The 22,017-nt window shown below is 42.2% G+C and overlaps 1 protein-coding gene across 3 annotated transcripts in view; it reads right to left on the reverse strand.

Moving 5' to 3' along the window:
* EXTL3 (exostosin like glycosyltransferase 3) overlaps positions 1 to 22,017 on the reverse strand; it is a 127,581-nt gene that overhangs the window by 101,012 nt on the left and 4,552 nt on the right. The gene's annotated exons all lie outside the window — the stretch shown is intronic.

Here is a 22,017-nt window from a genome sequence, read left to right on the forward strand (position 1 = left end):
AATCCTCCAGCAGCTGCCTTTAATTTTTACTATGGGAGGGCAGAAGGGGGAGGGCAGGTCAATTAAGTTAACTTCTATTAAGAGAGGAGTGAAGTGCGGGAGGTCAAAGAGTTGGGACAGATACCTGGCCGGTTGCCAAGTCAAGCTTGGAAAATACTCCCCCAAGATACCACCGAGAAAACTGCCCAAACGTGAATGCGGCCAGCTTCAACTTGTGTAATCATGGGTGACCTTTTTTTCCTGCTATTTATACTTTGATGTGCGTTCCAATTTTTTTTTAATGAGTATAGATTACTCTTAAAAACCAAAAACTATTACATACAATGTGAGAGATGTATATATTAAAAACCAATATTAAAAACTATTCTTACGTAGTCCTGAAACTCTGAAAGATATAGGAAATTGAGATGGGCAGCATAAGAATTTTATAGCTGTAAACAATAAGTGTAAGAATACTATAATTTTTTTAAATCTCCTATAGTGCTGAAGGTGTCACCTGACAGTAGGTCAGTGTGACCCACCTGGTCAGGCTGGGCAGAGTGGAACTGTCCACGGTTCCAGGGCAGGAAAGTCCAGTCATTAAAGAGATGTCTCCGTTTGCCTGCCGATATAGGGGACACGGGTTCGTGCCCCAGTCCGGGAAGATCCCACATGCCGCGGAGCGGCTGGGCCCGTGGCATGGCCGCTGAGCCTGCGTCCAGAGCCTGTGCTCCGCAACGGGAGAGGCCACAACAGCGAGAGGCCCGCGTACCGCAAAAAAAAAAAAAAAGAGATGTCTCCATTAGTCATACGCTCTCCAGCTGAGAGCCAGCGCCTTCCCACTGTCTTCCTCTCCTGGGATTTGAAACTCGATATCCTGCAAGTCAAAGCACTTTCCTCCCTCCACTTTCTAAACCCAAACGTTGATGACGGTCCTATTCATCTCAGAAACTTAACAAATACATTTTGAAACTTGGCCAATTTTTTTCTCAGGTCCTTTGTAGTCCTGGGGAAAGTAAGCTAACATTCAAATTACTTGAGTAGGTTTGGGCGTAGCTGAGGCTGTTTCTCACCATTTAACAAACAGTTTTATTTAAATGACCGTCAGTCAAAGAGAGAGAGAGAGAGAGAGAGAGAGAGAGAGAGAGAGAGAGAGAGAGAGAGAGAGAGAGACATGGACATATATACACTACCAAACGTAAGGTAGATAGCTAGTGGGAAGCAGCCGCATAGCACAGGGTTATCAGCTTGGTGCTTTGTGACCACCTGGAGAGGTGGGATAGGGAGGGTGGGAGGGAGGAAGATGCAAGAGGGAAGAGATATGGGAACATATGTATAACTGATTCACTTTGTTATAAAACAGAAACTAACAAACACACCATTGTAAAGCAATTATACCCCAATAAAGATGTTAAAAAAAATAAAAAATAAATGACCGTCAGTAAAGTTAGATGCAAACCCTCAATGCATGGGAAAAAACACAGTAGACCTTGATATTTGCAAGGAATCTATCCTAAAGCCTTCCTGAGTCCCAAACTTGGGAACAGCTCTATTGTCCAAAACACCCCACCTTTAGGCAGGACTCTTTTGACTGTAAATCATAGAAACCCAAACGACAGAAACGGGAGCGTGCTGGAGGACAGAATTCAAGGAATGGTTGAACAACCAAATCTAGGAAGCGAGAGATGCAGTAAGCTTCCCTAAAAACAAGACCCAGGACACATACATCAGGACTCTGCCCATCTCTCATTTATGCGTCCCACTGCAAGCCATTTTCATTGCCTTCCCACATGACAAGGAACGTGACCATTAAGAGTTCAAGAACCACCACTGGAAAGGAATTCCTCAAGCTTTTTCTGGTTGTAAGTTCAAAACTCCTGAGAAGAGTCTTTGATTGGCCAGTGAAGGTCAGGTGTCCGCCCTAGGCCAATCAGCTGTAAGAACATGGCAGCTCCAGCTGAATCACGTGGTTGAAGTGGAGGAGCAGCGGTTCTCAGAACGCAGGGAGTGCCAAACAGACCAAAATAAATAAGCAAAGTAAGAGAGGGCTACTACACTCCAATAAAAAGGAACAAGGTAAAACTGAAAAATGTAAATGTCGTTTCAGACCTTTACGGGAATCATATGTTTAAGTTTTTATGCAGCAAAGCTGCAGCGAGTTGAAGAGGCTGGGTGCTCTCAGAGCCAAGAGCTTCCCTCCTATACACCAGCCTTAGGGCACACACAATTCGAGATTGTTCCACCTTAGCAAAATCTAAACTGTTATGTGTCCCGGCCTTCTGATTATAAACGACAAGGGTCTAGAATGCCTCAGAGAAAATGCCATTTTTAATGGCAGGTGCTTCTCTGAAATGAGTACATTTACTATATAAAAAAGCAATGTGGTTCTCAATGAACCTGAATCCTGACTCATCTTGACACACCCTACTCCTGCTCACCAACTCTGGCCAACCAACTCCTATTGTTTCTGGGCAATAGCAACTCTCCACTTAGTCCCTTTCCCTCCATCTACAACTGTCCTGGTTCAGAACCCAATTATGACCCCATTTTGAATCATTTTGTACATAGTAGAGAAATATGATGCCTGGGTCCTTTTTTGCCAAATACCTATTGAAGAGAGAAGGACTTTTAGTACCAAAAGATAAGATTAATGAAGCCAAGACTAGGAAAATGACAAGACGAGAGCATGGGTTTTGGAACCAGACAGCTCTGGTTTGAATCCAGCCCTGTCACTTACTCTCTGCATGACCATGGCAAGTTATCCAATCCCTCTGAGGCTGAGTTTCTTATAAAACAGGCATAATAGTATTTATCTTGCAGACGTATTGTGAAGATTAAATCAGGTGACAGATTGTTAAATGCCAAGATGCTAAGGGACTTCAATATATGCTAATATTAGAGGACTCGTGCTAACCTTACAAAGGTCAATATACAAATGCAAGTGGAGTGCAGAGGGCCAGGAGGCTAAATCTGCATCCCTCTTCCAACCTTGCTTTGGCTCCCAAAGATATGCCATTTTTTTCCTCTAAGCCTGAAAGAACTGATTAAATAACTGTTCTCTGTTTTCCTTATTAAGCACTGTTTTGATGCAGACCATTATCTAAAGGAAAAGGTATGGAGTCATTCTTCCTTGGGATGGAGTACAGCCAGACTCTGTATTTAAAGAGACAGAAAATTTGAGAATGTTAATTCTCAAATTTTTTAGTAAAATTTTCGTAAAATTTGAGTAACTTATCTCCCCGGAATATTGTTGAACTTGATGGGGGGGAGGGGTATGTGGCATGTGCCAGTAAATTTGAATGTTTGAAGGATTATGACTAAATTAGGGTCCAAAAGACGACAGGAATTCAGTAAGTCAAACACTTAAAGTATTTTGCCCTGAATTGTTATATGATATAGACTGTAATGTGAATATGATGATAGAAGATGGAATTAGAAAAGATATTGCCATTTTGAACATGGATTCAACAATAAACTCTTCCTGAATTTTCTTTTTTTTCTTTTTTTGAGTCAAATTCAACATAGGGTAAACTAATCTCATTGTGACCTACTAAGCATGATGAGGTCAACAAAATCTCCAGAGAATCTGTAACCCAGACATTTCTATCTTTTTTTTTTTCCTTATTCAAAGATCCTAAAAGATCATGACTAGGGAAACCAATTCTGATACTAAAAATAAATATTATGTTGCTTTCTCCATTTATAGGTAAAATTTATAAGACTCTACATCTCAAGCCTCTTATCTGTATTCCAGAGATATACTGCTATCTTCCTACTATCAGCAAACAACCAACATAAATGTGATAAGTGAAAAATATATATTACATTGCTGAAAGAAATTAAAGAAAGTCTAAATAAATGAAAAGACATCCCATGTTCACAGATTGAAAGAGTTAATGTTGTTAAGATGACAATACTACCCACATTGACATACAGAGTCAAGGCTATCTCTATGAAAATCCCAAGGTGTTTTTTGCAGAAATGAAAACTCCATACTGAAGTTCATATGGTATTTCAAGGGACCCAGAATAGCCAAAATAATCTTGCAAAAGAAGGACAAAGTTGGAGGACTCACGCTGCCTGATTTCAAAACTTATTAAAAAGCTACAGTAATCAAAACTGTGGTACTGGCATAAGGACAGACATATAGAGCAATGGAATAAAATTTACAGTTCATAAATAAACCTCCACATCTATGGTCAATTGATTTCGACAAGGGTGTCAAGACCAATCAATAGGGAAACAACAATCTCTTCAATAAATGGTACTAGGAAAACGAAATATCCACATGCAGAAGAATGAAGTCGACCCTTGTCTTATACCATATACAAAAATTAACTCAAAATGAACCAAAGACCTAAATTTAGAGCTAATACTATAAAATTCTTAGAAGAAAATCTAAGGACAAATTTGCATAGCCTTGGATTTGACAATGGTTTCTTAAACATGACACCAAAAGCACAGACAACACGAGAAAAAATAGATAAAACGGACTTCATGCAAATTAAAAATTTCTGTGCACCAAAGGACACTATCGAGAGTGAAAAGACAACACACAAAATGGGAGAAAATATTTGCAAATCATATATACAATAAGAGTCTTGAAATACAGAATACATAAAGAACTCCTAAAGCTCAACAACACAAAAACAAACAACGTGATTTTAAAATGGGCAAAGGGGGGAATGAAAGGGGAGGGAGGAATAAGTAGGTGGAGCACAGAAGATTTTTAGGGCAGTGAACTATTCTATGTACTACTATAATGGTGGACACATTTCATTATACATTTGTCAAAACCCACAAAGTGTATACAAGAATGAACCCTAATGTAAACTATAGACTTTGGGTGATAATGATTTGTCAATATAGGTTTATCGACTGTAATACATGTACCTCTCTGGTGTGGGATGTTGATTGTGGGAGAGGTTGCACATGGGGGGGGCGTTATATGGAAATTCTCTGTACTTTCCACTCAATTTTGCTGTAAACTTAAAACTGCTCTAAAAGCACGGGCAAGGAGGAGAGGAGCAAAGGACTTGAATAGACATTTGTCTAAAGAAGATAAATAAGCACATGAAAAGATGCTCAACATCATTAATTATTAGGGAACTGCAAAGCAAACCACAGTGAGATACCACTTCACACCCACTAGGATGGCTATAATAAAAAATATAGAAATAACAGGTGTTGGAGAGGACGTAGAGAAGCTGGAACCCTCAGACATTGCTGGTGGGGATATAAAGTGGTGCATCCGCTGTGAAAAACAGCTTGGCAATTCCTCAAGAAGTTAAACATAGAATTAACACATAACCCAGCAATTCTACTCCTATATAAATACCCAAGAGAAATGAAAACAAGAATTATACAAATACTTGTACACCTATGTTTATTGTAGCATCATTCACAATAGTCAAAAGGGGGAAAGAGCCCAAATGTCCAACATGAGATGAATGGATAAACAAAATGTGGAGTATCCGTATAATGGAATATGATTCATCCTTAAAAAGGAATGGAGTTCGGATACAGGCTACAACATGAATGAACCTTGAAAACACCATACTAAGTGAAAAAAGCCAGACACAAAAGGACAACCTTGTATGATCATACTTTTATGAGAAACCTAAAGAAGGCAAATTCATACAGACAGAAAGTAGAATGGTAGTTGCCAGGGGCTGGTGGAAGGGAGGAATAGGAAATTATTGCTTAATGGTTACAGAGTTTTGCCATAATGATGATGCATGCACAACATTATGTATTTAGTGCTGAGTCACACACTTAAAACGCTTAAGATGGCAAATTTCGTTATATATATTTTTCCACAATTACGTTTAAAAAGAAAAATGTAACCTGTGCTAACTGACCTGTGAACATAGGAATTAGACGCTGTTGTGAAAGTTTACCAGGAGGGATACTGTTACAGTGTTTAAGCAAACAGAAGCATGGTGGTCTAGATGAAGCCCAGGAAAGATCAAGATCAAGTATTGATTAGTGTTTTTAAAGTACTAGATAAGCTGATTCTAAAATCCATATGGAAGAACTAAGAATAACAAAAAATAATTTTGAAAAAAGAACAACGAGGGAGGCCACCTCTCCCTATGAGACATCAAGACGTACATGAAAAGTTATAGTATTTAGATGGTGTGATATTAGCCCAGGAATAGATAACTAGATCGACCAAAGAAGCCCCAAGCAAATCCCTGACTCTATGGAAACTTGGTATCAGACAGACATAACCAACCAGTGGAGAAAGAAAAGACTATACAGTAAAGGGGCTGGACCAGTTGATTATCTATGTGGAAGGAAAAGAAAAATGGATCCCTACCTTACAGCAATGAGAGAATTAATTCTAGATGGATCCCATGCTTAATGTGAAAATCAAATTTTTAGAAAATTTTAGAGAGAAAATAGAGGAAAATATACACATGATTTTGAAGTCGGGAAATTTTTTTTTAAATAAGACTCAAAAGCACGAATAATAAAAATTGCAAAAGAGTTGACTACATTAAAATTAAACTTGTCTGTACATCAAAATATGCCATAAACAAAGTAAAAGACAAGCAAGGGACTTGGAGAAGACCTCTGCATGGTAAGTGACTGGTAAAGGTTAAGTAAACAGAATACACAATGAACTACTTCAACCAGTGAGAAAAATGACAACACAACAGACGCAAAAGCAAAGAATGTGAACAGACAATTCAACAAAGAGGAAACACAAATGGTCAATAAACACATGAAAAGATGCTCAATCTCGATAGTAATCAGGAAAATACAAACAATTGTGAGACACCACTTCACATTCATCAGATTAGCAATAAATTTTAAAAGTCAGACAGCAGTAAGCCCGACTACGGCCGTGGAGGAGAAGCTGTTATACACACCATCAATTGGTACAACCATCCTGGAGAGAAATGTGGCCATGTCAGTGCGCAATCACGACGGCCAGCAACATCCCAGAGACACTCCTGCACACGTGTACAAGGACATGGGTACAAGAATGTGTCTCAGAGCACCGTGTGTAAGGGTGCTTATCCAAGCACTTACAGGCAGCAAGCGACAGGATGAAAGCACGCATTGTAATGATAATTCAGGACAGTGGTGGCCTCCGGAAGGGAGGGAGGGAGGGGAGTGAAACTGGGAAGAGGTACACAGCGGAGTTTCAGCTACATCTGTATTTTTTATTTAAAAAAAGGAACTGGAGCAGAAAGGCAAAATGTTAATATTTGGCAAAACTAAATTGTGAGTACATGATATTCTTTACGCTTTTCTGAATACTTGAAATACTTCATAACAATACTTTCTTAAACTCTAGCAGTATTATTCAGCATGACTTTGGAGGACATGAACATTCCAGGTCACTGGGCAATTGCAGAACAGCAAAGGAAGAGGGATCTTTAGAGGTGGAGCAGCGGTATGTTTCCTAAAGACTCTGAGCCAGAAGATGAAGACGATGCAACACCAAGAGACACAGGAGGCACCAATTCTGTTGCCTTCACCTTAGCCTGGTAGGATGACCAGCATCAAGGCCATGCCACTGGGAGTCTCCCCGTCCCCAGCTACGCTCCTCTCTTAAGGCTGCACCTCGACTCCTCCCTCTAACTGAGACCTCTTTCCTAAACACGGATGGGAGTCAGCTGCAATTTCTAATTGATTGAAAAAAACACTCTAAGCAGAGCTGTCATATATTCCTTCTCTGATCATTTCCTGCAGAGATAATGAAGTATTTTAATACAAATGAAGAAAACTCAAGTTTCTTTCTCTCACAGCTCCTACTGCAGAGCAAAAATTGTTGGCAAGGATGTCAAGAAAGAACTGTAAGCATAGATGATCTTATTTGCAAAGCAGAAATAGAGACACAGATATTGAGAACAAATGAATGGATACCAAGGGGGAAAGTGGGGCAGGGGGTGGGAGGAATTGGGAGATTGGCACATATACACATATACACTATGATGCTATGTATAAAATAGACAACTAATCAGAACCTACTGTATAGCACAGGGAACTCTACTTAATGCATGGCAGTGACCTAAATGGGAAGGAAATCCAAGAACGAGGGGATGTATGTATACGTATAGCTGATTCATTTTGCTGTACAGTAGAAACTAACTATACTACAATAAAAATTAAAAAAAAAAAAGAAAGAAAGAACCGTAAGCAAAAGTGATGATCACCAATGGCTCACCAAGTAAAGGTAGGAAGGTGTGGTGGTGAAGCCAGACAACCTGGTCTAAATACCAGCCCCTCCACTCATTTGCCAGTTGTATGTACATAACCTTTCAGAGGCTCAGTTTCCACACTCTCAAGTAACAATAAAAATCCCTACCTTACAGGGTTAGAGAAAATAAGATTATATATGAAAATCGTTTGCACAGTGGCTGGCACATAATACACTAATAGTAATAATAGTGTATTATTATCAGTAACCATGGATTGGACTACATTGAATTAATCTTTGAGTCTGCTGAAATGTAAGCTCCATGAAAACAGGCAAATCTGTTTTGTTCACTGATGCAACCCAGGCACCTGAAACATTGTCTGACCTGTACTAAACAATAAATGTTGAATGGACGTGAATCCCAGCATTTGGCACACATGAGAGCTTACTGTGTGCGGGGTGTTACACATTTTGTATCTCATTTAATCCTTACAACAACAACGTATTATACTAGTCATTTTATAAAGGAGGAAACTGAGGCCCAGAGAAATTAACTTCCTTCCCCAAGCTCACAGAGTTAAATGGGAGAGCCGGGATTTGAATCCTAGTTGCCATTTTTCAGTTATTTGTTGAATTAATGAATAAGTAATGGTTCAGAATCACTTGACAATCTAGTAAATGTTCACAGTAGTTAGGGTGAGAGTGATGGGTTACCCTGGGTGGCCAGGTGAATTATTACTTATTACAGAATCAATGAATTACTGTTAAGTTAGTACTTATTATGTGTATCATGGCTTTGTGGCAGAGACTGGCCATGTTCCAGGCCAGGGGTGGAACCCACTGGTGTTTTCAATCCCTCTGCTGGGGTAGTAACGAGGAAGGAGTTCTCCCCATTTTACAGAGAGGGTTACTGGACAAAAAGACGAAAAGTAAATGTCCCAAGGTGATAAAGAGAATTAGTAAACTAGAAATAAAATCCAGTCACCTCCTCCCCTCTCACAAAACTCCAGCTTAACAGAACTACTGATTTGGAATCCACTGCAGCTAGGAAGAAAAGTGGTATTAAGGCAGGAAAGTAGAGGAGACGTTTTCCTTTTCCTAAGACCTCAACTATTAACATATTTATTTACAATCAATTACTTCTGAAGAAAAAAGTCATATCCAACAATGACATTAATAGGAACTATTTTGTCGGGAGTAGCTTTTAATTTAAAAATAACTTTACAGAAGTTTTTTGTAAACAAGTTTAAAGCATAAATGAGAAAAAAATTATTTCATTATCATCATATAATCTTTACGTATATCCTCCTAGTCATTTTTGCACATTTGTCTTTTACAAAAATGGGATGTACATTTTATAGCTTGTTTTTCAATCAATTAATAAATTATAACTATCTTTATATGTCACTAAATGCATTTTTAAAAATAATGGAACTCCACTGTATTTAAATGTTAAGTCCTTGAAAATTGAAGGTTGAAAATTCAAGTTGTTCCTAATTCTCCCCCATTATAAACAAGGTTGAGATGAACATGGTAGAGCTAAATCTTTTTTGCATGTGTTTAATTATTTCCATAGGATAGGCTTCTAGAAGTAGACCTGCTGGGTCAAAGGGTGGCATTTGGAATTTTTAAATTTAAGCACAAACATCTGTTTTAAATATATTTTTAACTTGTCTTTCGCTTCCTTTTTAGTTTCTTTTTTAGTATCAAATACATGGCAAGCCCCCGAGGGAGGTTGGCAGATGCTCTCCTTATATTCCCTTTCTCTCTCTCCTTTTCAGAAGGAACAATGTCCGTGAGTTAGGAAGAATGAAGGAGTAAAAGATGAAAACAAAATAATAATGTTGACCCAGAGTGAGAAAGACTGGTTGGCTAGGGAAATAAAACCCCATCGTCGGAGGCATATGCAGAGTTAGGCCCCATGGTAAAATCTACAGGAAATGAAATACGTAGGTACACTCCTAGCCCTTGAGAAGTTTAAATGCAATTCAAAAGCAAAATTATAACCACATGAAAGATTCAGCTGCATATAACATGTCCACCTACAAAAGGCAGAAGAGTAGGCGATTCAGTTAACTGAAATAATCCGTTTAAAGCAGGAACCATAATGAAAAGATACACTGAACGTTTTATTTAAAATGAACACTTGAAGACATTTATGCACAGAATAGGTCAATTAATTGAAGTTTCATAATGCTTTGGTCGACAGGTTCCATTTTTGGTTTCCTTAATTTAAAAAAATTTTTTAATAAATTAAAATTTTTAATATAAAACCTTTTTTTTTTTACTTTTTTAAAAAAATTTTACTAATTTTTGGCTGTGTTTGGTCTTCGCTGCTGCACGCAGGCTTTCTCTAGTTGCAGAGAGCGTGGGCTTCTCTTTGTTGCAGTGTGCAGGCTCTAGGTGTGCAGACTTCAGTAGTTGTGACTTGCGGGCTCAGTAGTTGTGACTTGCGGGCTCTACAGTGCAGGCTCAGTAGTTGTGGCGCATGGGCTTAGTTGCTCTGTGGCATGTGGGATCTTCCCGGACCAGGGATTGAACCTCTGTCCCCTGCATTGGCAGGCAGATTCTTAACCACTGAGCCATGAGGGAAGTCCCTAAAAACTATTTTCTATTAACTAAAAATTTTCCCCAATATTTGTTTTCTCACCCATATCCAATTCTATTATAATTCTTTTTAGAAAGTTACTCCTACCCAGTCTTTTCCAAACTTCAAATTGTTTTTATAGAAGCAGTTCTCTTTTCAAGCTCCTATTTCATACTGGGCATCAGTCAGTAAGCCTCACAGAGGGAAGAGAGAAGAGTAGTTCATACAAAGAGTTAAACAGAAGTCTGTTACTTCTTTTATACAACGTGAGTGTTCCTCAGATCAAATCCAGATGGCATCTACTCAGTAATTACCCTTCCAAGGAGAAACGGTGGAACAAGGGAATCAAATGTGTAACTTCTGGTTCTTCGTGGGCCAATGGCATAGAGGACAGACTCTACAGGATACTTAGGCATCTACAGACCAGGGAGATTTGCATCCTGAAAAACTGTCAGAATCCACCGAGATGTACAAGATCGGCAAGTACATCTTAAGAAGGGAAACGTGTGAGGCTATCGGCGATAAGCTTCCTTTGAATTAAAATAAAAATCGCACTACAGGGACTTCCCTGGTGGCGCAGTGGTTAAGAGTCCGCCTGCCAGTACAGGGGACACGGGTTCAAGCCCTGGTCCGCGACGATCCCACACGCCGCGGAGCAAATAAGCCCGTGCACCACAATTACTGAGCTGGCGCTCTAGAACCCGAGAGCCACAACTACTGAGCCCGCATGCTGCAACTCCTGAAGCCTGCGTGCCTAGAGCCCGTGCCCTGCAACAAAGGAAGCCACCGCAATGAGAGAAGCCCGCGCACCACAACGAAAGGTAGCCCCCGCTCACCGCAACTAGAGAAAGCCCGCGCGCAGTAACAGAGACCCAACGCAGCCGAAAATCAATAAATTTTTTAAAAAGGCAAAATGTTATAAAATAAAAATCGCACTACACTAATCTGTTAGAAGTGCTGCTATCATGGTGAAGAGGAGGCTGCGCTGCACTAAAAGTCAGGAGCTCTGAGCTCCAGTCCAATTAGACCCCCGTGAATAGCTCCGTGGTTTGTGTAAATTACTAAGTCCCTCTGAGCTCCCTCTTCCTTACCTGTCAAGTGAAGTGAATTAGTGCAGGATAATTACTAAGATCCTCTTTAATTCTATAACTCTACTATTTTTAAAAGAAAACCAATAAGCATATAAAAAAGAAAAGCAGTAGACATTACAGACTTTCCAGTAGCTTAGCGAATCAATCTAGATTCTAAAATCACCTACTACAATCACATCTCATTTTATTTTACAATTTAACAAATATTTATCAAGTGTCTACTCTGTGATGCTGGGGATATTTCAGAAAACAAGGGAAATCTCTGCCTTCATGGACCTTATAGTCTGCTGAGGGATACCGACGATTTAACGAGCAATGACAATAAAATGCGATAATTGCTAAGGTGGAAAAAGAATATTCTTGTAGGAAGAGTGTGTACATAATGCAGTGTGAAGGATTTTCTCTGCCAAGAGTTTTTCTTTTCTTCTCTTTTCTTTTTTTTTTTTTGGCCACACCTTGCGGCTTGCGGGATCTTAGTTCCCTGACCAGGGATCGAACCTGTGCCCCCTGCAGTGGAAGCATGGAGTCCTAACCACTGGACCGCCAGGGAATTCCTGGAAGGATTTTCTCAATACAGTTATATCTAATGTGAGACCTGAATGGATAAGAAGAGGCTCATTAGGTGGGGGGCCAGGAGGAAAATGGTCCAGATGGAAGGAGCACTGCATGAAAAAGGCAGAGCTAGGAGGGAGTTGGCTAGTCTGGCATGCATCTGTGGCTGAATTGCCTGGAATAAGGGATGATGTGAAAAGAGAAGTAGGCAGGAGCTGTATCATACAAGGCCTTCCGGAACATAACAAGGAGTTTTGTCTTGAACTTCCTATCCATTGGGGGGCCATCACGTAACATTTTCGAAAGATTACCCTGGTTGTGATGTGGAGAAAAGGTCGGAGGGCAGCAAGACCCAAGGAAGAAAATCACTGGGGGCTGCTGCAGGAATCGAGACAAAAGATGGTACCCTGAATTAAAACACTGGCAACGGGGATGCAGAGATACTTAGAAGACGGGAGAGAACTTGGTGATTAAGATGTGTGGGAACAGAAGTCAAAAATGATTCCTAGACTTCCAGCCTCAGAAACTGGGTAGAAAATCTTCCATTGTGTTTCCTAAGAGGATTGGCTAGAAGCCTGGAGTTGCTGGCAGAAGTCTTGCCATCATTTAGAAAGAGGCCACCTTAGAATGGTGCCAACACAATGGAAAACAAAGCTAAGAGACAGAGAGGGTGAAGCTGTTTCTGACGTCCTTATGGTACATCTCTGGACCAGCTATCCCAGATCTACTACTGGACTTTGCAGGCATATGAATCAAAGAATTTCCCTTGTTGTGGTTTTTGGTGGTGGTGGTGTTTCGGTTGGTTTTTAATTTGTTTTTTCTTTTTTATTTATTTAATTTTGGCTGCATTGGGTCTTCGTTGCTGTGCGTGGGCTTTCCCCAGTTGCATTGCACGGGCTTCTCATTGCAGTGGCTTCTCTTGTTGCGGAGCACGGGCTCTAGGCGCACAGGCTTCAGTAGTTGTGGCTTGCGGGCTCAGTAGTTGTGGCTCACTGGCTCAGTAGTTGTGGTGCATGGGTTTAGTTCCGCGGTATGTGGGATCTTCCCGGACCAAGGCTTGAACCCGTGTCCCCTGCATTGGCAGGTGGATTCTTAACCACTGCACCACTAGGGAAGTCCTGTTTAGTTCAATGTGAATTGAGGTCTGTCACTTGGAACCAAAAGAATCCTGGGAAGAGAGGGGACAGTGGGAGTGGAGAGACCAGGGTAGAACCACCACTGAAGAAGCGACACAGGAAGATGAGCCCAATGAGAAAGACAGAGGAAAGGAGGAGCCCAGGAAACTGCAGTGCCAGCAGAAGGGTTTTCAGAGATGCATGTGGTCGGTAAAGCCAAATGCTCTAGAGAGATACGGCAGACAAGGACCAAGATGTATGCACTGGGTTTAGCCACAAGGCAGTAGTTGGTGGCCTTGGTGAGGACAGTGTCAGTCGAGGGGTGGTGGTACAAGCCAGACTGAAATGAGGTGAGGAAATAGAACAGAAACAATTCTAAGTCAAGGCACTGAGTTTGAAGGGAAGGGCTGTGGAGGGAGATGCTTTCAGACGGATGAGGAGGGAGAATGTGTAAAGGCTAACGAGGAGGATACAGGAGAGGGGACAGTCAGCTGGGGGAGTCCCTGAGGAGGAAGAAGGTCCAGAGCACAGGACAAAGCACAGACTTAAAGGTCGGCCCCAATTCAAGGGAAGGACACCTCTTCACTGGAAGCCGACAGAGAGAAGGATGCGGGCGGAATTAACTAGGCGTCCTGGCAGTGGCAGCAGGAACTCGATGATGCGACTGTCTGACAACCTCCATCTTCTCCAGAAAGTAGCGGGCGGGGCCCTTTGCTGAGGATGAGGTGAACAGAGGTGGAGGGGGCGGGGTTGGGGGTGGAAGGCTTAAAGAGAACGGAAGCCATCTGAAACTGTGCCGTGGCGAATGAGAGAGACTAGGAAAACACAGAATTGACTGGAAGCTACGAGGGCCCACTGGATGACAGAAACCATTCCATAGTTTCCCCCAAATCTGGTACGTCGAGGAAAGGATGGAATCTGAAAGTAAATGTTTGATCACAATGAGGCAACTGATTTATAAATTATCTCTTTCATAAATTAAAAAATGTTAGTGTGTACTGGGATCGTTTTCATGACTGATCTAAAAGAGGAACTTTTACATTCGCTGACAGGACACTCAGCTTTTCTGCATAGTAAACTGCCAACCTGATGGAGATAAACCACAGGAAGATCTCACAAAATGATGTGACAGAATCCAGAGCGGCGGAAAAGATTCAGAAGGCTGGAACGGGAAAACGAATCTGGGTCTAAACACAAAACCAAACTCAAATTGTGCTCGTAAAATAAAGGTCTTGGGATCTCAGTGACCACCCAATTAAGAGATCAAAGTTACCAAAACAATGCTTTTTTAAAACAATATTTTTTGTTTTTTTAATATTTATTTATTTATTTATTTTGGCTGTGCTGGGTCTTAGTTGCGGCACACAGAATCTTCACTGAGGCATGTTTAGTTGCGGCATTTGGGATCCTTAGTTGCAGCATGCGGACTCCTTAGTTGCAGCATGCATGTGGGATCTAGTTCCTCAACCAGGGATCAAACCCAGGACCCCCGCATTGGGAGTGCAGAGTCTACCCACTGGACCACCTGGGAAGTCCCCGGAACAATGCTCTTAAGAGCAGATACAACCCTTGGGTTGAACAAATACCAAATACCAAGAGGCCACTAGATAAGGTCCTTTCCAGTATCAAGACTGAAGTTTCAGTTAAGAGTGATAAGAGCTCATGTGAGATAACTGTATTTGAAGACCTCATCTACTGATCACATTAGTCATCCACGTTTTCAACTTCTATCCTTATATTTAGTTTCATCCTCAACAAAGTTTCTGGACCATACTGTCGCAACCCCTCCTGAAATGTCTTTTCCAAATTACGATGTAGTCTTGTGATACCTATCTTCAGAGAGGTATGATGTAAACACTCTGAAGAGCATTTTTTTTTTGTCTTTCATAGTTGAGGGTATTTACTACTGAATTATTCAATATTCTTCATAAAGAAAAAGCAAACAGAAACAAAAAAAAAAACCCAGGTGGGAACTTTCCTATCCAAGGCCTTCCTTGCCTGGGTTTTCATTTATCTGCCCTTCTTTTTTTTTTTTTTTTTCCTGCGGTACGCGGGCCTCTCACCGTTGCAGCCTCTCCCGTTGCGGAGCACAGGCTCCAGACGCACAGGCTCAGCGGCCATGGCTCACGGGCCCAGCCGCTCTGTGGCATGTGGGATCTTCCCGGACCGGGGCACGAACCCACGTCCCCTGAATCGGCAGGCGGACTCTCAACCACTTCGCCACCAGGGAAGCCCTATCTGCCTCACTTCTGACTTATCATTTCCAGGTTCTTAAGCTGGAAAGTTGATTCCTCCTGGCCCTTCAGAGTACTCTGATTCTCTCCTCAGCCTTCACACATCTAGGTTACCACGTGCCAGAAGCAAGGTGACGAGCTAAGATTACAACCTCATCCCTAACCTTGAAGGATTCACAGACTCAGTAAATGATGCCAATACAGAGTGACAGGAGCTGAGACAGGAGGCAGAGGGGGTGGAAAGGCGAACGTGATCATCTCCTCCAGAATGGGCAGAAAGGGTTAGGAGGGCCTCCTGGACGAGGCGACACTTCAGCAGAGTCTTGAAGGATGACGATTTCTCTGGGCAGCGAAGGTGAGGAAGAGTGGGAAGCAGAGGGAACAGCAGAGTGTAAAAACCCACGAGGGGCTTCCCTGGTGGCTCAGTGGTTAAGAATCCGCCTGCCAATGCAGGGGACACAGGTTCAAGCCCTGGTCCTGGAAGATCCCACATGCTGCGGAGCAACTAAGCCCATGTGCCACAACTACTGAGCCTGCACTCTAGAGCCCGTGCTCCACAACTACTGAGCCAGTGCACCACAACTACTGAAACCTGCCACCATAGAGCCCATGCACCACAACTACTGAGCCCATGTGCTCTAGGGCCCACATGCCACAACTACTGAGCCCACACACCTAGAGCCCGTGCTCTGCTACAAGAGAAGACTCCACAATGAGAAGCCTGCGCACCGCAGCGAAGAGTAGCCCCCGCTCACTGCAACAAGAGAAAGCTCGCGTGCAGCGACAAAGACCCAATGCAGCCAAAAATAAATAAATTAAAATTAAAAAAAAAAAAAAAACTCTTGAGACATGGAACAGGCTTACTTCTGGGGGGGCTGTAGGTTGCATAGCACAAGTAGAGCACAGGGTGTAGGGAGAGGTCGGAAGATGAGTCTAAGCAAGTGAGCAGGGACCAGGCCAGACACTGCCTCGCTCAAGAGCAGGTAAGAAGTTTATCCTGGCTCAGGTGTGAACCAATCATTTTTTTCCTTGGCTTAGCCAAGATTAGAATTGTTGAAAGCAAGTTTTCACTAAAGCACAAAGGGAAGAGCAAACAAATACAAAACAAAAAGCAAACAGTAAAAAGCATAAAAATGAACAGCTCACAGGTCCCAGATCTCTTAGCTGCTTCACAAAGTTCTAGCTCCAGATGAGAACTTGTACACAGATGGCTCAGCCCAAGCCCTCTTTCTCTCCTCTACCCATCCATGTTGGCACTGAACAGCTTACCACTTGCTTTGTCTCTGGTGCAAACGTGAGGCCGATGGGGTGTCAAGATCAGCACAGGCCTTATTCAATTCTTGCTTCAAAGCTTAAACGCCTGTTGGACCACTTAGCTCTGGTTTCCTGCCAAGGGATCCTCTACCCCATGAGAACAATGCAAATGACCGAGCTCAACTGAGGGTTAGAGGTTTTCCTCCTCAGGTGTCCAATTCAGCCCACTTCTCCAGGTTCTTCTAATGACTCATCCTTAGGTAACTTCCTGAAAGTGACTGTCTGGAATCCCACCACTACAGCAATCTTTTTTTTTTAAATAAATTTATTTTATTTATTTGTTGTTGGCTGCTTTGGTTCTTAGTTGTTGTGTGCGGGCTTTCTCTAGTTGTGGCGAGCGGGGGGCTACTCTTCGTTGCGGTGCTCAGGCTTATTGTGGTGGCTTCTCTTGTTGCAGAGCATGGGCTCTAGGTGTGCAGGCTCAGTAGTTGTGGTGCACGGGCTTAGTTGCTCCGTGGCATGTGGGATCTTCTCGGACCACTGCTCAAACCTGTGTCCCCTGCGTTGGCAGGCGGATTCTGAACCACTGCGCCACCAGGGATGCCCCGCTACAGCATTCTAACAAAAAATACTTCACACGTTCAGTTTTGCCTCCAGATGGTTTCCACCAAAGGTAAAACCCATTCGTCTGCATGACGTCTTCAGAGCTGACCTATAAAACGTTATCGAAGATGCTGTCCACAGCTTCAAAACTGTATTCAACAGAGCCCATGTGGTAAATCCTCCCCTGAGTTTAGTTCCAGGAAAAAAACTGTCTCCTCTAGAGCTGAATTTGTATACTTTATCTTGCCAGAGTAAGAAAATGATGTAACCCAACCTGTTTCCTTTTATACCATGGCTTCCAAGAAACTTAAAACCAAATCCCACGCCAAAATGTCTCATCTCAGATGCCTAGTAGGACCTACTTCCACTTCACTGCTATGACCATTTTTGTTTTATATTTTGAAAATAGCTAGAATAGACTGTGCGTCTCTTATACACCAAGCACCCTGCTTCTCCCGATGTGCCCTTCCTCCTCACGTCATTTCAAATCTAGTGCTTGTTTTACCAAACTACCCCAGTGCCTTATTTTTAAAGTTATGCTTTACCTCGTATCCTATACTTCATATCTCCTAGAAGCAGACAGGTCCAAATATTGTGGATTTTTTTAAAAGACTCTATTCACGGGGCTTGCCTGGTGGCGCAGTGGTTGGGAGTCCGCCTGCCGATGCAGGGGACACAGGTTCGTGCCCCGGTCCGGGAAGATCCCACATGCCGCGGAGCGGCTGGGCCCGTGAGCCATGGCTGCTGAGTCTGCACGTCCGGAGCCTGTGCTCCGCAACGGGAGAGGCCACAACAGTGAGAGGCCCGCGTACCGCAAAAAAAAAAAAAAAAAAGATTCTATTCACATTTATGCACATAGTTGTGAACAGCCAACCAGGCTTTATCCTTAGAGGCACAGATGGGGAAGTCATTCCATAAAAGTTGGGCTTTTTCCAGATTGCACTGTCTTCCACATCACTCTCTTTTTTTGTACCACTGCTTGTCTCCGTGTATTGCTCTTTTTGTCTGCCTTTTGGGGTTTCTGCTGTGGCTATCACCCTGACCCTCCATGCAGGCGTTAAGACTCCAGGTACTACCATACTATACAAAGAAGACCCTAAAGACTCCATACAAAAACTACTAGATCTAATCAATGAATTCAGCAAAGTAGCAGGATACGAGGTTAACATTCAGAAATCGGTTGCGTTTCTTTACACTAACAACGAAATATCAAAAAGGGAATGTAAAAAAACAATACCTTTTAAAATCACACCAAAAAAAAAAAATACCTAGGAATAAACCTGACCAAGGAGGTTAAAGACATATATGCTGAGAACTATAAAACATTAATAAAGGAAATTAAAGAGGATTCAGAGAAATGGAAAGAAATACCATGTTCTTGGGTTGGAAGAATATTGGTAAAATGGCAATACTACCCAAAGCAATCTACAGATTCAATGTGACCCCTATCAAATTACCCATGACGTTTTTCACAGAATTAGAATAATCCAAAAATTTATATGGAACCATAAAAGACCCAGAATTGCCAAAGCTATCCTGAGGGAAAAAAACAAAGCAGGAGGCATAGCTCTCCCAGACTTCAGACAAGTGACAGTAATCAAAAGTGTGGTGTTAGTACAAAAACAGACACATGGATCAATGGAACAGAATAGAGAGCCCAGAAATAAACCCACACACCTACAGTCAATTAATCTTCGACAAAGAAGGCAAGAATATAAAATGGGAAAAAGACAGTCTTTTCAGCAAGTGGTGCTGGGAAAGTTTGACAGCTGCACGTAAATCACTGATGTTAGAACACACCCTCACACCATACAAAAAAATAAACTAAAATGGCTTAAAGACTTAAACATAAGACATGACACCATAAAATTCTTAGAAGAGGGGCTTCCCTGGTGGCGCAGTGGTTCAGAGTCCACCTGCCGATGCATGGGACATGGGTTTGTGCCCCGGTCCGGGAAGATCCCACATGCCGCGGAGCGGCTGGGCCCGTGAGCCATGGCCGCTGAGCCTGCACATCCGGAGCCTGTGCTCGGCAACGGGAGAGGCCACAACAGTGAGAGGCCCGCGTACCGCAAAAAAAAAAAAAAAAAAAAATTCTTAGAAGAGAACATAGGCAAAATATTTTCTGACATAAATAGTACCAATGTTTTCTTAGGTCAGTCTCTCAAAGCAATAGAAATAAAAACAAAAATAAACAAATGGGACCTAATCAAACTTACAAGCTTTTGCACAGCAAAGGAAAACATAAAAAAAACAAAAAAACAAAAAAGCACAAAAAGACAACCTACAGAATGGGAGAAAATATTTGCAAATAATGTGACCGACAAGGGCTTAATTTCCAAAATATACTAAGAGCTCGTACAACTCAACAACAAAAATACAAACAACCCAATCGAAAAATGGGCAGAAGACTTTAACAGACATTTCTCCAAAGACATATAGATGGCCAGTAGGCACATGAAAAGATGCTCAACATCACTAATTATTAGAGAAATGCAAATCAAAACTACCATGAGGTACCACCTCACACTGGTCAGAATGGCATCACTAAAAAGCCTAAAAATAACAAATGCTGGAGAGGATGTAGAGAAAAGGGAACCCCTACACTGCTGGTGGGAATGCAAGTTGGTGCAGCCACTATGGAAAACAGTATGGAGGTTCCTCAGAAAACTAAAAATAGAATTACCATATGATCCAGCAATCCCACTCCTGGGCATATACCTAGACAAAATTATAATTCAAAAAGATACATGGGGCTTCCCTGGTGGCACAGTGGTTAAGAATCCGCCTGCCAATGCAGGGGACATGGGTTCAATCCCTAGTCCAGAAGGATCCCCCATGCCATGGAGCAACTAAGCCCATGCATCACAACTACTGAGCCTGCGCTCTAGAGCCTGCAAGCCACAACTACTAAGCCCAGGTGCCACACTATTGAAGCCTGTGCACCTAGAGCCTGTGCTCCGCAACAAGAGAAGCCACCACAATGAGAAGCCCGCGCACCGCAACCAAGAGTAGCCCCCGCTCGCCACAACTAGAGAAAGCCCGCAAGCAGTAACAAAGACCCAATGCAGCCCCTGGGCCTGAGCGTCCGGAGCCTGTGCTCCGCAGCGGGAGAGGCCGCAATGGTGAGAGGCCCCCACACAGCAAAAAAAAAAAAAAAAAAAAAAAAAAAAAGATACATGGACCCCAAAGTTCACAGCAGTACTATTCACAATAGCCAAGACATGGAAACAACCTAAATGTCCATAGACAGATGAATGAATAAAGAAGATGTGGTACATATATACAATGGAATACTACTCAGCCATAAAAAAGAACGAAATAATGCCATTTGCAGCAACATGGATGGACCCAGAGATCATCACACTAAGTGAAGCCAGAAAGAGAAAGACAAATACCATAGGATATCACTGATATGTGGAATCTAAAATATGGCACAAATGAACCTATCTATGAAACAGAAACACACTCACAGACATAGAGATCAGACTTGTGGTTGCCAGCGGGGAGGCGGGGGCAGGAGAGGGATGGGTTGGGCGTTTGGGGTTAGTAGATGCAAACTATTACATTTAGAATGGATAAACAACAAGGTCCTACTGTATAGCACAGGGAACTATGTCCAATCTCCTGGGATAAACCATAATGGAAAAGAATATGAAAAAAGAATGTACACATGTGTATAAACTGAGTCACTTTGCTGTACAGCAGAAATTAGCACAACATTGTAAATCAACTATACTTCAATTTAAAAAAAAAAGACTCTAGGCAGTGCCCACACTTGGTCTATGCCAGGGGTGAGGTACATGAGCTGCACTCAATATTTCTGCACCTGCAGCCCCTGGACACACCTCATGGGACTCCTATAGCGCTTAGCAGCTTCTTCATTGGAATCACAACTCTCTTAGGCATTTGGTACCTCCCACTTTACCTCATATCATCTCCCTTCAACCCTACCCGTTCCCCCTATTGATCTTTCCAGGAATCAAGGAAGGTTTATATAACTTAGGACTTTATGTCCAAGGGAAACTGGCAGAGCATCTAGAATAAAGCTGGCAGATGGCTGTAACTAGACAGAAAAGTTGGAAACTGGAGAGGATATTTGGTACAACACAGGCCCTCAAATATTTGGTAATGAATGAATGAACAAATGAATGAATGAATAAAATCCAACTTATCACGTTTCCCACCTTGATTACCTAGACAAAGCCAGCAACCAAATACCAGGTTCTAAGCACCCATGTTTCTTCAGCGATTGGAATCCTGTGAATTTGCTGCAGTAAGGCTGATAACAATGGAAAACTTGGTTTCTCTTTCTGCTTAAAAAGAAAGCCAGAGCACACCTCCTTCCGCCCAAAGAGCTTCCTTGTCACTACCAGGTGTGACGGTCTGGCAGAGGCCATGTTTTTGCTCTGAATTCTCCTTCTGCCTGAACTTGCTCAGTGACCCT

Source organism: Stenella coeruleoalba, assembly GCF_951394435.1.
Source record: "Stenella coeruleoalba genome assembly, chromosome: 7".
Classification (NCBI taxonomy): domain Eukaryota; kingdom Metazoa; phylum Chordata; class Mammalia; order Artiodactyla; family Delphinidae; genus Stenella; species Stenella coeruleoalba.